Source organism: Pleurodeles waltl, chromosome 8 (assembly GCF_031143425.1).
Source record: "Pleurodeles waltl isolate 20211129_DDA chromosome 8, aPleWal1.hap1.20221129, whole genome shotgun sequence".
In the NCBI taxonomy this organism is placed as follows: Eukaryota; Metazoa; Chordata; class Amphibia; order Caudata; family Salamandridae; genus Pleurodeles; species Pleurodeles waltl.
This window is the reverse complement of record NC_090447.1, coordinates 81,341,121-81,358,213: the sequence shown is the minus strand read 5'-3', so window position 1 is coordinate 81,358,213 and position 17,093 is coordinate 81,341,121.

The window sequence follows — 17,093 nt, the reverse complement described above, 5'->3', positions numbered from 1 at the left end:
AGCACCTTTTCCGAACTGGCCATGTCCACAAACGCCACCTCGGACCACTTTGAGAAATAGTCCATAGCCACCAAAACATACTTATGGTTGCCCCCTTCATTCAACACAAGGCCCATGATGTCTATGTCTAGTCCAATAGTCTCCCATGCCATCTTGGTACTCTCCACCAGAACCAGAGGTGGTCTCAATCTCACCTTGGATTTATCTGCACACTAGCACTGCAGACATTCTCTCACTACCCTCTCCATCTCACTATGTACTCCAGGCCACCAATATTTCTTATTCACAACCTTGCTGTTGAGAATTCCCAAATGACCTTCATGGCACAATTCTACAATTTTGCTTCTTAATTTTTGAGGTGGTATAATTTTGTCTCCTCTCAGTAAATTGTCATTCCACACAGATAGTTCTTCTCTTACCTCCCAAATGTGTGACATTCTTCATTGAAAAACCTCTTAAACTTCCATCTTTCAACTTCATAACTATTTATCCTTTGCAACATGACATTGCTGTTTATTGCGTCCTCCAATTCCTTTGGGGGTTAAGACACTTTATTCCTCCTCACCCATCCACACGCTTTCAACTTCTCCCCACCATCATAGCTTACTTCACACAATGGCAAATGGAGTCTATTGAGACAGTCTGCCACCTTATTCTTTATGCTTGGTACATATCGTACTTTGTAGTTGTGATCCATCAATTGTACAGACAATCTGACAATCTTAGGTGTGGAGATTAATCACCCATTGGTGGTCAGCAATTTAATCAGTGGTTTATGATCACACCTTGCTAACACCTTCAGGCCCCATACACAATTTTCCATTACCCCACTCCACAGCCAAAGCTTCTCTTTCCACTACCGAATAACGTTCTTCAGTAGGGGAATGTGCACAAGAAGCAAAGGCAACAGTTGTTTCCTTGCTCTCCTCATCTTTTTGAGACAACACAGCTCCAATACCTTTAAAGCTTGCATCCATCGTAATGGTAAAATAAATATTTGGGCAAATCCATGCAAAGGGTTTGCTTACACAACTCTTCCTTTATAGATTTCAATTCCTTCTGTAACCTTTCTGACCAATCAAATTTGACTCCATTTTAAAGTTATTAAAGTTGTCTCATCCCATATGGGTTCTCTTACAAACAGTTCACAAATTTTGCATGAAATTCCTTTAAGCCCAAAAAAGATCTCGGCTCTTCCTTGTTCACTGGCATAGGGGCTTCTTCAGTGGCCTTCAAAAGATCGTTGTTAGGTTTTATACCATCATTGCTTACCTCAGGACCCAGATAATTCAGTGTTTGTACCTTGAATTTGCACTTATTAAACTCTCTAGACAGCCCACTCCTCTGTAGTGTGCCAAGCACTTTCTTCAAGCAGGTATCATGTTGGGCTTCATCTTTCCCCATTGCATGAATATCATCTTGGAAAATAATAGTCCCATATCTCCTTTGAAAAACTCATATATAAGTTTCTAGAATACCGTGGCTGCCGAAGCTTAGCTTGACAGCTTCCTTACAAACCTATAGCACCTTGAGGGCATCGTGAACATAGTCAGACTTTTACAATCCTGGTGTAAGCTGATTTGATGATACGCTGAAACTAAATCAACCGCAGAAAACCATTTAATTCCCCTGGTCATGGCCAGCATCTCTTTTATTTTGGACAGGGGTATCTTTCAACTTCAGTATTCTCATTGAGATGTCTCAGGTCTACACATAAACGGATTTTCCCATTGGACTTCATTGCTACCACATTGGGAGCAAACCTCTCTGATGCCTCTACTTTTTCAGTTAAGCCAGTTAATAGCCTTTCCACTTCTGCATTCACCACTTCCCTTACACTACAAGGTAAGTTCCTAATGTTGTTTATTTTCGGTTTATCATATTTTTTAAGATCAATCTTGTGGCAAAATACATTCAGTTATCCCACCTCCCCTGAAAACACCCCTGGAACCCCCTCCTCAAGCTATTACCTATCTTTTTTCCAAGCCCCATCACTAATACCTGCTCCTGACTATTAGGGTCTAAGATGAGGTGAAGAGCCTTTTGATCTGTTCACCCCAATACCGATAAACCTTTTTCAGCAATGTACAACTTCCCCATCACCTTCCTATTTCTAAACTCAAAACTCACTTCTCTGTAACCGACCATGAGTATATTGTTTACCTGTGAAACTTTCAGGGGTAACGTCTACTTTGAGATGATGTGGACCTAATACCCTTTCCGTTTTGTTTTTCACAGTTCTTTATCCACTATGGTGTAGGGGGATTTTGAATCAGCAACTATAAGGATTTGAACCTCCCTCCCCAACTTAATCTCCCATAAGTGTTTTAGTTGGCAGAAGTATGCACCCTGTCCAAGTAAGGACCACAGTCTTAGTCAGGGTAAGTCACAACACAAACTAAATTATCCTGTGCTCACCCTCTGGTAGCTTGGCGCAGCGAGGCAGGCCTAATTTAGAATGCAATGTGTAAAGTATTTGTGCAATAACTCATACAGTAACTCAGTGAAAACACCACAAAAAGTACTCCACATCAGTTCAGATAAATCAATAATATTTATCTGAATAAAATAAGACCAAAACAAAAAATATCCAAAATGCACAAGTCAAGATATCACTTTTTAAAGGTTTAAATGAGTCTCAATCCTCAAGAATCAGTGGTTGTATAATTTTAACACACAGTACCTTGGATGCGTAAAAAATAATGAAGCAGAGGGGCCACAGAGGGGGAGATGCGTTGGAAAGTAGGGCGATGCTTTAGATTTTTCGGTGTGTTGAAAATTATGCGTCATTTTTTTCCACCCTGCAAGGTGATGCGTCTATTTCCAGGAGCGCAGCCTTGGTTCTGCATTGTGATGTGGGGATATTTTGATGCCCAGGAACGATGCATTGAAAATCTAGAATGTGCTGTTAGAAAAGAGCAGATGCTGCATTGTTCCAGTCGGTGATGCAGTGATTTTCCATCCATGAAATAGGCACTCTGTTGATTTTTGCAAGAGTTGCATAGATTTTTTGAATCACAGGGGAGTTTCTCCTCTTTGGTGAAGTCTTTGTAGGCCCTGAGACTTCAGAACAGGAGGCAATCTCAATCCAAGCCCTTGGTGAGCATTTGTGGAGGAAGGTAGAGTCCTTCCAGCAAGATCCTGGGCCAGCAGCCAGCAAGACAACAGCAGGAGAGCAGTCCTTTTCAGCAAAGCTGGCTGCAAGGTGATGCGTTGATTTCCAGGAGTGCAGCCTTGGTTTGTCACTGTGATGCAGGGATATTTTGACACCCAGGAAGGATGTGTTGAAAATCCAGAACGCGCTAGTAGAAAGGAGCAGGTGCTGCATCGTTCCGGTCGGCGATGCAGCGATTTTCCAGCCAAGAAACAGGCACTGTATCGATTTCTGCAGGGTTTGTGTTGAGTTTTCGAGACACAAGGATTTTTTTCTCTTTGATGAAGTCTTTGTAGGCCCTGAGACTTCAGAACAGGTGGCAATCTTAATCCAAGCCCTTGGAGAGCACTTGTGAGGAAGGCAGAGTCCTTCCAGTAGGGTCAGAGGCCAGCAGGCAGCAGGACAACATCAGGAGAGCAGTCCTTTTCAGCAAAGCAGTCTAGTTGAGTCCTTTGGGCAGCCAGACAGTCCTTCTGACAGAGTCCAGTTGCAGGTTCAGAAGCGTCTGATTTTGTGGGGTCACTGACCCAGTATGTATACCCAAAAGTGCCTTTGAAGTGGAGGAAACTTCAAAGAGTGGTTTTTAAGTGTACGAGTTCCCCTTTCAAACCAGCCCAGTCTGCCAGGAGCCCTGTGGGGGGGAGGGGGCAGTTATCAGTCCTTTGTGTGAAGGCAGGCCTCCAGGGGAAAACTCATCTGTATGCAGATGCAACTGAGTGACCTGTGTTTATGGCTGTCTGTGGAATGCAGAAGGGGAGCTGTCAATCAGCACAGACCAGATGTGGATTGGAGACATGCAGTAGGCACAGATGGCAGTAAGTGCAGAGAAATGCCTACTTTCTAAAAGTGGCATTTCTGAAAGAGTGATGTAGAATCCAACTTCACCAGTAAGTAGGATTTCTTACTACCATTCCAACCATACCAAATATGACAAGCCTATTCCTCTCAGATCAGAAATTACCACTTAAAAGCATAGACGGGGATCTCTAATGATGGCCAATGAGAATAGCAGGCTTCACAGTAGTAAAAACATCTTTGGGAGATTGTTAGGGGGTTACTTATGTGGGTGCCACAATCAGTGCTACAGGCCCACATGTAGCATTTAATTTACAGGCCCTGAGCACATCTAGTGCACTCTATTAGGGACTTATAGGTAAATTAAATATCCCAATTGGGTATGAGCCAATGTTGTCATGTTTAGGGGAGAGAGCACAAACACTTTATCACTGGTCAGCATGGTAAAGTGTGCAGATTCCTAAAGCCAGCAAAAAGGAGATCAGAAAAATGGAGGGAAGCAGGCAAAAAAGTTGGGGGAAGACCTCCCTAAGGCTGTCAGGTCTAAAGGGTTTATCTCTATACATCTTTGTTAGGCTACTTACAACATCCAAAGAAGTCTTTCCTTTCCTATCTATACTCAGTACACAATTTCTTCGGTAACTCTATGTTTCATCTTTAGACATGTTGTTAAGTCGGAGACTTCAAGTTTTAAATCTTCTTTATTACAAGTTGTAAAAACAATAAGGCTTAACAAGCGATCGTGGTAAAAGCGTGTGTCTCTTGCAGCGTCTCTCTCTGCCTCCCAACTCCCGATCTCCAACCACCTCGAATTAGAATTCCTCCACGCAATTACCCACGCGCTAATACAATTCTAAATACCTAGCCACGCGCTAATAAAACTCTAGCGCTAAATAACTATATAACATATCAACATAACACATCTCCTTCCTTTAAACAAAAAAAACACACAGTAAAAAGAACATAATTATATTATTACACAATATAATCATTCAACCATTTTGGTTTGGAAACAATCCTTTTACCATTACTTGTTGTTTCTTCATTGTTACTATCATTGGAAGTACTGCCCATTTCCATAGATTTAGCACACTCCTCCACGTCACTAGTATTACAATCCAAATCACCTTCCGGAGCTCCTTCTTCCAAAACTTGCTCCGAATTCCTTCTATACATATCTTTCCCAACATTGTCACTCAAACACATCTCTTTTCCCAAATTTACATTCATTTTATTATTTTTTTCTACCCCAATCTCATCTAGAGAATCACTTACATTCATTCTATTCGTTGGCTGACCCTTAAACACAGCAATCCTTTTAAGGTTCCATACCTTCCCATCACTCAGAAGGACTGCATTACGCAAAACTTTGCTTACTTGAATAGGTTCTGAATATTGACTCTCACCCTTCCTTACTCTCCATGGTTTCTTCACCTTAACCCAACTTCCTTCACAAATTTCCACCTCTCTTTTTGAACCTCTACTCTTGTCAAAAGTCTGTTTATAAGCCGTATGTTTCCTCATAATTTGATCTCTCACACTTCCAAAAGGCACCCTACATTCATCAACCTCCAACAACCACTCTGGGTTGCACTTAGTCCTTGGTACCCTTCCTCTCATTAACTCAAAAGGAGATAAACCCAAGGCTTCATGATAACATGTCCTATAAGACCACAACGTTTTATAAATTTGTACCGACCAATCGTCCCCATTCCTACACGCAATCTGAATAGCATTCTTCATAACCCTATTAAACCTTTCGATCATTCCATTGCCACTAGGATTGTATAAAGATGTAGTTCTATGCTTGATTCCTATCCTTTCAAAATACTCTTTTGTCAAAGTGGACGTAAATTGCACTCCATTGTCACTAATAATCTGTACAGGTAAACCCTCCTCCACAAAGGTATTGTCCATAAATGTTAAAACCTCCAAAGAGTCCACCTTGTCCACAATTTTCACAACTGGCCACCTTGAAAAAATATCAATCATGGCAATAATATACCTTCCAGGATTCCCAATGGGACCCATGATGTCTATAGCAATAGTGTGCCACGGCTTACTCGGAATAATAGGTTCACACATATTTGGTTTTAAAGTATTTAAAGTCTTATCTGAATTGGCACAAATGACACATTCCCTTACCACTACTTCAGCTTGAACATCAATTCCAGGCCACCAATACCATCTCTTCACCCTCTGTTTTGTTTTAACTATGCCACAGTGAGTTTCATGACATAATTTTAAAATTGTACTTCTAAGTGTCTTAGGTGGTATAGCTCTATCACCTCTAAAAATAGTTCCATGAACCAATGAAAGTTCACATCTCACCTCCCAAAACTGTTTAAGCATATTGGACATTTTAGACTTGTTGGGCCAACCTTTCATTACACATTCCAACACTGATTGTAAATCCTTATCCTTAGAATATTCCTCCTTCCACACTTCCTCCTTTATACTTATGCCATCGTCATCATGAATTAATGCCACTTGTAACTCTTCTCCTTCACCAATATCACATTCTACGATCTCAGTAGGCATTCTGGACAAGTAATCTGCCAACACATTACTTTTCCCAGGAACATATTCAATTACATAAATAAAATCTTGCAAACGCATAGACATTCTAGCAGTCCTCGCTGACGCTTTCCACATTCCTTCAGTGGTCAGCAATTTCACTAATGGCTTATGATCTGTACGTAATATACATTCCTTTCCCCACACAAACTGTCTATAATGCTCCAGTGCCCAAATACATGCAAGTGTCTCCTTCTCTATCACCGAAAACTTTTCTTCATTCGGTGATAACGCACGAGATGCAAAAGCAATTATAACTTCCTTTCCAGAAGTATCGATTTGTGTTAACACACCACCTAAACCTTTATTGCTGGCATCTACAGTTACTACATTCGTACGTTCAGGATCAAAGCTACTCAAAATAGGGGCCTGTGCAATTGCTCTCTTTACATTATTAAACTCCATTTCACAATCTCTTGACCAACCAAACTTTACATGGTTTTTCAGCAATTGTCTGATATTGTATACCATGCTAGAAAATCCCTTCACAAATTTTGCATAGAACTCAACCATTCCTAAAAATGACTTAATATCCTCTTTGCACGTAGGATGCGGTGAATTCATAATGGCATCCACCAGCTTAGGTTTCATGGTTACACCGTCCCCACATAAAACATGTCCTAGATAAGTTACAGATTGTACCCCAAACTTACACTTCGAATGTTCCACAGTTAAACCTTTTTTTTCCAAAATACTTAAAACCTCCCTCAAAACTGCGTCAAGTTCCTTCCTATCCTTGCCAAATAGTAAAATATCGTCTTGAAAACATCTCACATTAGTATGTCTCCCAAATAACTGATGCATTAACCTCTGGAATATAGCAGCTGCTGAAGCTAAACCGAACGGTAATCTTTTATATTGAAAACATCCCACAGGAGTAATAAAAGCAGTATATTTCTTACTGGTTTCGCTTAATTTGATTTGGTGATATGCAGCAGATAAATCTATGGTGGAAAACCATCTTGCTCCTTTGATTAACGTTAACATCTCTGAAATTTTTGGCAGAGGAAATTTATCCACTACAATATTTTTGTTCAGATGGCGCAAATCTATGCATAACCGAATCTTTCCATTCGCAAGTTTAGCAACTACTATAGGAGAAATCCATTCTGAAGACTCAATTGGTTCGATGATCTCGGCTTCTACCAATTTATCCAATTCTCTCTCCACTTCACTCCTAACTAAAATGGGAATGTTCCTTACCTTATGTATCTTTGGACTAGCATTTGTTTTAAGAACAATACTATGTTCAAAATCTTCCAAAACACCAATTTTTCCACTAAAAACTTTAGGAAAATTCTTAAACATTTCATTTGCAATGCATTCTCCCTCGTCCACAACCATAACTGGTTCAGGACTATTCGGATCAAGAGTGATATGCAAATCACCCTGATCTTTCCAACCTAAAACTGAAGGTCCCTTCTTTGCTACATATAACTTTCCCACAGATTTTCTGTTTTTAAAACAAATGTAAGTTCTCTGAAACCCAATAACTCGATTTTCTCTCCAGAAAATCCTTCTGGACTAACATCTGCTTTTTGTAAATTACTACCTATTTTTCCTATAAACTTCGATTTCCACACTCCCTCATTAATGATGGTAAAAGGCGAACCTGAGTCAACATAAACTTGAATCTCAACCCCTCCTATGTGCATTAAACATACTGGTTTCTTCTTGTTACCGACAGTCTCTTCCTGTACATTAAATACAAACATTTGATCTTTACTTATACTCTTGCTGTCCTGCTTAGTTTTATTTACCCTACTCTCATCCTCACTTGAATTGTCACTCAGTCCATCTACGTACTTCACATTATTATTCTTCTTTTTCTTTTTACACACCCTAGCAAAATGCCCTATAACTCCACACGCCGCACACTTCTGCTTCAATGCAGGACAATATTTGTGTGAAGCTAAATGTGAAGTGCTATCACAACGGTAACACCTTTGACCATTATACTTATTTGCTTGTTGATTCTTCTCACTTTCATTCTTTGTTCTCCCATTCCTTTATACTTTACTTTGTTTACTGTATCTTCTTTAATATCACAATGCTCTGTTTTAACTGCTTTCGCACTTCGACTAGATAACTCAGCTTTTCTAACAATCGCTAAAATATCATCCAACTCAGTATCTCCATTTATCCACAATCTTTCTTGAATTACAGGGTCACGGATATGCATTACTACTTGGTCTCTAATTAACTGGTTTTGCAAATGATCGAATTTACAATCATTAGCCAAAACTCTAAGCGCAGCTACATACTCATCTACAGTCTCACCATGCTCTTGTTTCCTTTGAAAAAATTTGTATCTTAAAATCCCTATACACACTTTAGGTGCGAAATAATTATCAAATTCTTTCAATACATTTTCAAATACATTTGTGTCCTCGTTGCTGTTAGTTTTCGTCATAGACTCAAATACTTTTAGTCCTTCTGGTCCCAAAGAATGCAAAAAAATCTTTTTTTTCCTCTCCTGACTCATTTTCCCTTCCTCATCGATAGTCTCCAAGAAATTTATAAAGTACGATTTCCATTCTGTCCATTTCATACATGGACTTCCCCCTGCTGGCCAAAATGCTTGTGGGGGTTGAAGCGAAAATTGTTGTGTGGCCATTAAAAATTTTATAATGCAAAATATATGTATGAATTAATTATTCAAAGAAAATTGCGCTGTACCATATGCAATTGTCCAGATAATGAACTTCCTTCCACTTAGTTTCCAAAAACTGTTTGCAAAAGAATTCAATCAGTGAAAATACACATTCCAAATGAATATGTCCTTTAATCCAGAATTCATCTATGAATTGCCTGTAAATTACTGTACTGTTCCTCTGTTTATATATCCAATGACACGCACGCTGTTTTTGTTACGCCTCAAATGTCATTCACGCTCTTCCTCTGTCCTATTTTATGTGAATAACACACAAAATAAACATTCCGATTCCCAGCTGATATGCCTTTAAAAAAAAACAAATTTTGCCAAGGACCACTCCTCTAATGTACGTGAATACGTCCGATCACTTCTCTAAATCAGACTCTCGAGGAATGGAACGGAAAGCACAGCTTGAATGTCGCCCATCTCTGTAACGGCAAGTTCCTTCAATACTTTCCGTTTATTTTCTGCAATACGATCCTCAATAAATCACTCGTCTTGTCAAGCCTTACAGTTTTATATCTTTAAATTCCATTGTGGTGTAAGATTTCTCCTTGTTTTCCAAACCGAAGGTAATAACTCTTACCGGCACTTCGCACTCCGTTTCCACCGTAGGTTCCACAATTAAGCTCGTCGCCAGAATTGTTAAGTCGGAGACTTCAAATTTTAAATCTTCTTTATTACAAGTTGTAAAAACAATAAGGCTTAACAAGCGATCGTGGTAAAAGCGTGTGTCTCTCGCAGCGTCTCTCTCTGCCTCCCAACTCCTGATCTCCAACCACCTCGAATTAGAATTCCTCCACGCAATTACCCACGAGCTAATACAATTCTAAATACCTAGCCACGCGCTAATAAAACTCTAGCACTAAATAACTATATAACATATCAACATAACACATGTGCTCAGATTCAGAACAACTGTTATCATTAACAATCCTCAACTTCAATTTCTTAGACTTCCTTGGAACATTTCTGAATTTCTGATTAACTGTTGAACACAATTCACTATATGCCAGGTGTTCAACACTACTACATCCAACACATTTCTTAATGAAATTGCAGTTTTGTGATTGATATTGTCCTGATCTTTCTTTACTATTGCTTTCCCTTTTGGACAATTTATATTACTTTCTCTGTATACCTTTCTTTTTGCCCAGCTTGACCTTTGCTACCAACTCACTAGATCCCCTAGATGCTGACCTATCCAACTCCAATTTTGCATATCTGTTAGACACGTCTGCTTTCTTTACTAATGTAATTACCTCACTTATTGTAAAATCTCCATGTGCCCACAACCTCTCTTGTACATGCTCATTATTTAGTTGCTTTATTATCTGGTCCCTTTCGAAGTCATCATGTAACGAGCCAATCTACAATTAATTGCTAATTGCTTTAGCACCGACACATAGTCCTCCAGAGACTCTGATTTAGCCTGTCTTCTTTGAAAGAACTTAAACCTGTCTATTGCAATCCACACCAATGGCGAATAATAGCTATCTGATACTGTCTTGAGCTGAACGGCTCCCACCTAATGGCTATGGCTCACGAGTTAGCACACTCACCACTAGTCCTTAAATGTACTACTACCTCCTGCCACTTCACACCTGTATTACTATACAAGGGCTTTCCAGCCCTCACAGGCAACAGTCGGTTGGCTCCATGTTCTACAACTGCCGGCAGCACACTCTTCGTGCCGGTTCCCTCAATGCAGCGTCGGAGGACCTTCAGCAGCCTGCAGCTCACTCTTCAGCAGTGCCTGCGTAGGCTCTCTGCCAGGGCTGAACTCATCACCACTTCTGTTGTGAAGTAAAATGCTTCACTAAGGAGTTTAGATGTAAGTAATCCTTTAATCCAGTCCTAAATGGGAATCTACAGAAATCTGTCTTCAACTGACTCCTTTCAAATCCTGCATTCTAACTTAGTGCGCAAGTCAAGAATCGAATGACACAACAAAAGCCAACATAATTGGAGCCTAAGATGGCGTTGGATGGTCAGGCCGGAGCTCCTGCGTCACCAAACCGGCATACTTAAAACATTTTGTGGTATCCTTCATGGTGGTTTCTCCCACTGTCAGTGCTCCCCTGTTGTTCTTAGCATACTAGAATATTCTACCTTGCCATTCCTTCAGCTGTGTTCCGTCAGGGAGGATTCTCGTCAGAGAAGACCTGTATCTGTGCTGTGGCTGGGGTGCTACCATTAAATCTCACTTTGAGAGCACATCCTCCTGTCTTATTTACTTTTACTTTGCTATACACTGGCTGCCAAAATGTCTTTTGGACATAAATCTGCCAGTATTGCTGACTAGTGAAAAACATTGATGTGCCTCAATGGTGCCAGATAACACTAGGGCTGCGACCACATACTAAATAAGATGGAGCTGACCGCCAGTGAGGAGCTGAAAGTGACCCCATGGCCTATAACACGTGGTGCATCTGATCATCCTGAGACTACTCCATGCTTAGCCCCAGCGCTACATCCTACTGGAGAAATAAAAGGTATGTCAGCGGAGGGAAGGGCAGGCACAATCAAACACTCTGCAGCAAGTGTGTATAGACAATACAACCGGCAAATAATTAACCTGCCTATATATCATATGGCACGCAAGATATACACTAAAACAAGGAACAAAAAAGCTACTGTGACCCATTTCCGAACATTTCTCCAAGGGTGACAGTCCTCAGGCTATGATATAGGTTTGGGGCAATTAATATCCTTTAGCAGTGATCAAGCTCGCCATAATTGCACCCGTTACTGGGCTTTGCCAAATACTTTTAGGGGTTAGGGGTGATGGGCCCCACTGGTGCAATAAGAAACTTCACAATGCCTAAACAGTCCACAGTTGAAAAGAGGCAGAAAGCAGAGGTATCAGAGGTGTGAGTAGGTAGCAGACATGCCCCATGACTTAATAAGTTATTAGAGTGAGCTGAGTTTGAGAACTGAGGTGACCAATACATAAAGGCATCCACAAGGTGTGCTTGTGCCACTCTTTGGTAAACATCTGGACCCGTGGAAGACTCAGAAGAAGGACTTCTGTGCTGCTCTGTTGCAAGGACTTTTACTCCACTGCCTTGGTACTCTACTGCTCTGCTGCCCTCCTGCCTGAGTGAGAAGGACCGGAGCTGCACCTTGAACCCAGGGCCACCAGAGTGACTTCAAAGGTTGGTTGGCTGCCCTCTTGATCAAAGCCTCAGGAACAGAAAAGGCTATAACCACCCTGCAATCTTGTACCTGATCGCTGCCTGTTGTGAGTCTTGCCCACCCAAGTGGTGCCACCCCAGTCCTGGTCTCTCAAAAGTGGACCTGAAGCTGCTTTGCCAGCCCAGCTGTGGTCCCAGCAGAATCAATGCATCTTGCCCCATCGCCTCATAGCCCACATCGGAACTGCTATAAGATGCATCACAGACACAGGTCCTCCAAACCTCTGGCTGAACTGCCACTGCACGACACATCTTTGATCGCAGCCCCGCAACTCTTCATAACTGCCGCTGCATGACGCACCCTCAATGCAGGATTTTGCATTGCAGCTCCACGGCTCCTCTGAACTGCCACTGCATGGCACATCATTGATGCAGGATCTTGCAACTCTCAGCAGTTAGGATCTAAGGTATTTTGCAGGGGAGGTGAAGTAATTTCAATGCAGGAAACCAGGAAAACAGTAGTCCGTATTTATTGAAGAATAATTCTCAACGAAGAAAAGGAAACCCCAGCCACTCCTGCTCTGCTCCTTCACCAACTGTCATTCCAACATTCCAAGCAGTCCCATTGATGGAGCAGGGGCGGCCGGAAGAAACCAAATAACATGTTACAAATAAACAAAGTGCAAAACAATGAAATACAATTACACCGGTAATATGACACATTTTAAATACATTAAAGTTATTTTTTCTTTACTTATTCTTAACACAATACCACACCACCTTCCTCTTCCAGAAAAGTAAATATATACCCATTTACATTACTTGACTTTGACAATTCTATTGAGATTCCACACACGACCATCATCCAATTTAACAGTACCACTGTAAACTTCAATAACCTTAAAAACTCTACTAAAATGAGATTGCCCTCCTGTAATTTTCCCAGGTAACTTGACCTTTACGAGATCACCCACTCCAATATGTAACTCTTTTACAGATTTCCTCAAATCATACACTTGTTTTCTTTTCTCCTGACAAGACAAATGTTTGCTCCTTGCTGAATCCCTCCTACCTTCATAATTGAGTTGTTCCTTAGTATAAACTTTAACCCACGGAGGATACACCATAGTATGTGGTATACGTTTCTTGAACATGACAAACGGGGATTGACCCGTGCTAGTGTGTGGCGTGAACCTATATTCCTCAACCTTCTTCTTAATCATGAATTCCCAATCACACCCCAATTGATTTGCCAACTGAATGGTCTCCTTTAATGTCCTGTTGAAACGTTCCACCATCCCATTTGTCTCAGGATGGTACAAGGCACTCTTTCTATGCAGAATCCCTCTTTTACTCAAAAACTCACGCATAAGTTTAGATGTGAATTGAACCCCATTATTAGTCAAAATGGACCTGGGATTACCTTCTTTACTAAAAACATCTGTGAGAAATTCTACCACAGTCAAAGAGGACACTTCTGAAGAGATCATGATCTCTGGCCACCTAGAAAGCTCATCCATAAGCACTACAACAAATTTTGAATGTGATTTATAGTTCAATGGTCCTAAGATATCAATAGATACTGAGTCCCACACTTCGTTAGGAGCTTTCTTGAGTATCATAGGTTGAGTTCTAACTTTCAACGACTTATCTGCAACATTACACTCCACACAATCACGTACTTTTCTTTCAATATTTAAGTCCATACCCGGCCACCAGTATACTCCTCTCAGTCTTTCTTTAGTTTTACAAATCCCATGATGACCACTATGGGCAAAATCCATGATGCGCTCATGCAAGTTACACAGGGGAATTAACCTTTCTCCTCTCAATACTATCCCATTCTGAATGGACAATTCATGCCAAATTTTACTATAATTCTCACTCATATTCTCATTTTTATTTAAGGCCCGTCCATCCAAAAGTAAATCTCTGACACGGGAAAGATTTGCAACATCCTCCATTCCTTGTAACCATTCATCCTCCGTAACACACCCGTCAGTGACAGCACATACCTTAACATCCTCATCAACCCACCAGGAATCATCAGAGTCATAACCATCCCAATCAACATTCTTCATTCTAGATAAACAGTCTGCTGCTTTGTTTTCACACCCCGGAACATACTTCACATCAAAATGGTAATCCTGTAATCCAACAATCCACTTACAAATGTGACCTGAAACATTATCCAACCCCTTTTTCTCAAAGATCTCACGTAGAGGTTTGTGATCAGTGCATACTTCAAACTTGACTCCCCACAGAAATTGTTTAAATTTTCTTACAGCCCAGAAAATTGCTAAAGCCTCTTTTTCGATAGTCGAATATTTACACTCCGCCCCACGTAAACTACGAGACGCAAATGCAATAGTATTGATTTTGTCCTCATTAAACTGTCTTAAAACACATCCTAATCCTTTCTCAGATGCATCCGTGGTAATTGAGCAAGGTAGATCTGGTTGGAAACTATTAAGAGATTAAGCTGAAGACAAACCCATCTTTAAATCTTCAAATTCTCTCTGACACTCAGAGTCCCAGTTAAATTCAGATCGGTTCTTAAGTAAACTCCTAATAGCACAAGTTCTTTTAGCCAAATCAGGAATGAACTTAGCATAAAATTCCACCATACCCAAAAAGGACTGTACATCAGATTTACTTTCAGGTGCTGCTAGCTTTATAATGGCATGAACTAACTCCTCTTTAGGCTTTACTCCTTCCGCAGAAATCATGTGACCAAGATAGGAGATTTCGGTTCTAAAAAACTTACACTTCTCCTTTTTTAAAGTTATCCCCTTGTTTCGGAAAATGTTAAGCACACTCCTGACAGATGTTCTATGCTGTTCAAGAGTATCTGAAAAAACAAGAACATCGTCCTGAAAAAATTTCACAAAAGGCAAATCACCTAATAACTCATTCATCAGTCTTTGAAAGACGGATGCCGCCGAACATAATCCAAACGGCATCCTGTTGAATTTAAAAACACCAAAAGGAGTGATAAATGAAGTCAACAATTTAGATTCTTCGCACAGTGAAACCTGGTGATAAGCTGAACTGAGATCCAAAGTAGTGAAGAAACGGGCATTGCCCAAAGAACTTATCATTTCTGTAATGTTAGGTAAGGGAAATCTGTCCTCAACTACTTCCTTATTCAAATTTCGCAAGTCTATGCATAGCCTAATATCTCCGTTGGCTTTAGAAGCAACTACAATTGGGGCCACCCATTCTGCAGCTTCCACCTTCTCAATAATATTTTCCAATTCTAATCTCTGAAGTTCCACCTTAACTTTGTCCCTTAAACTAGAAGGTATGTTCCTAACCTTACATGCTATAGGAATAGCTTCTTTTTTCAACACAATGCAGTGCTTGTATCCTTTTACACACCCAATCTTATCAGAAAAAATTTCAGGAAATTCATTCATAAGATCATCACTACCAGAGCAGACCTTTTGAACTTGGACTTGTGGAACTGCATTAGGGTTCAATACAATATTAAGTAATTTCTAATGGGGCCAACCCAAAATAGTATTCCCTACTATGGGAACATAAATCTTCCCTTCAATGGTATTCCCTTTGAACATGATCTTAGCTTCAAAATATCCTCTCAACTCAATAGGTTTTCCCCCATAACTAAAAGGCAAAACATCTGGAGGTTGAAGAGTAACCTTGTTCGCAAAATGTTTTAAAAAGTCTGACTCTGAAATCAGAGTCAATTTTGCACCTGAATCCATCATCATGGAAACCTTGACCCCATTAACATCAACCACATCAATAGGGTATTCACATTGTACCTTAGCAATACAGTTTACATCATTTACAACTTGTAAAATGAATGATCTTTCTTCATCATTATCATCACTGCCCCCATCACCAACTTCATTCAACTTCACCACCCCTTTGTCTCCAGACTTACAACACCTAGCAAAGTGCCCCTTTTTACCACATTTTTTACATAACTCCTTAAAAGCTGGGCAATCTTTGCTATTGGCTAAGTGTGATGATGAATTACATCTATAACATAACAGTTTAGTTTTCGACGGACCAGGGTGTTTTTTAGTTGGCAACCTTGTCTCAACAATCTGAACAGTCTTTAACGTATTCTTGTATTTTCTTAAATCTTCCACGCAGAGTTCTGAATGTTCAATTTGTTTTGCGACCATTAACACCTCTTCCAAATTCGGATCACCTTTGGACCACAAGGCCTCTCTTATCTTGTCGCTTCTGCACTCCAACATAAATTGGTCTCTAATACGTTCCTCTACAGTGTCGCCAAACTTACACTGGGCTGCCAATTTGCGAAGATTTGTTACGAAATCTTCTACTGTCTCAGTTTCACCCTGTTTACATTTTCCAAAGTAAAATCTCTGTAATATAATTGACACTTTTGGTAAAAAGTGCCTATCTAATCTCAGTAATGTTAACTCAAACTCATTCAAGTTTGTATCACCTTCTCCACCATCTGACGGATTGATAACAGGTAAATTCTCCAAAATCTCCTGTCCTTCTGCCCCAAGACAGTGTTGAAGAATAGAAGTCTTCCGGTCTGCAGACAAATTACTTCCACAAACACGAATGTATGTTAGAAAGACCTTCTTCCACTTACTCCATGGTATAGATGGTTCACCAGGCAAAGGCAAAAAAAATGGAGGTGGTGCAATGTTCTGCATGCTTTCTTCTTCAAACAATAATATAATTTTTATCAAAAAACTCCCACTATTTCAAAATATGTATGCCTCTTTACCAATAATTCTACAAAAATGTATAGAACGAGAAAAAA